This window comes from Mus caroli, chromosome 11 (genome assembly GCF_900094665.2).
Source record: "Mus caroli chromosome 11, CAROLI_EIJ_v1.1, whole genome shotgun sequence".
Taxonomy (NCBI): Eukaryota; Metazoa; Chordata; class Mammalia; order Rodentia; family Muridae; genus Mus; species Mus caroli.
In genome coordinates, this window is record NC_034580.1 from 111,297,301 (window position 1) to 111,297,900 (window position 600).

The window sequence follows — 600 nt, forward strand, 5'->3', positions numbered from 1 at the left end:
GCAAGGGTCACGGCCCCAGCACAGAGTCTGTCAGATCTGGGAAGCCAGCTTGAGCAGCAGGTGCAGCAAGCAAAAGCACACAAATATTTTCCATTCCTGCCACTCAGACAAGGACAAACCTGCTCTGCCTTGCCTACTGGGGTCAGGAGGTACGCTGCTGGCCATGGAAGCACCAGAGTGCCCACAGGGGGTGGCTAGGGATACCTGGGTGCCTTGTGGAGGATTAGACCGGCTAGCTTCCTGTCCATGCAACTATATCCAATGTTGCTGTTTTGATGGAACAATTGAGACAAAAGATGGGATCTTTTTGTGCTATATTGTTGCTAACATTTTCCCCTTTCTTCTTCTTTCTTCTTCTTCCTCTTCCTCTTCTTTTCCTCCTCCTCCTCTTCTCTTCCTCCCCCCACCCCTTTTTAAAAAACAAGGTCTAATTCTGTAGGTCTGGCTAGCCTATGTAGACTGGGATAACCTCAAACTCATAGAAATCCACCTGCCTCTTTCTCTCAAATGCTGGCATTATGGATGTGTGCCACCACGCCCAGATAATGTTCTCTCCTTCCTTCCTTTTTTTTTTTTTTTTTTTTTTTTTTTTTTTTTTTT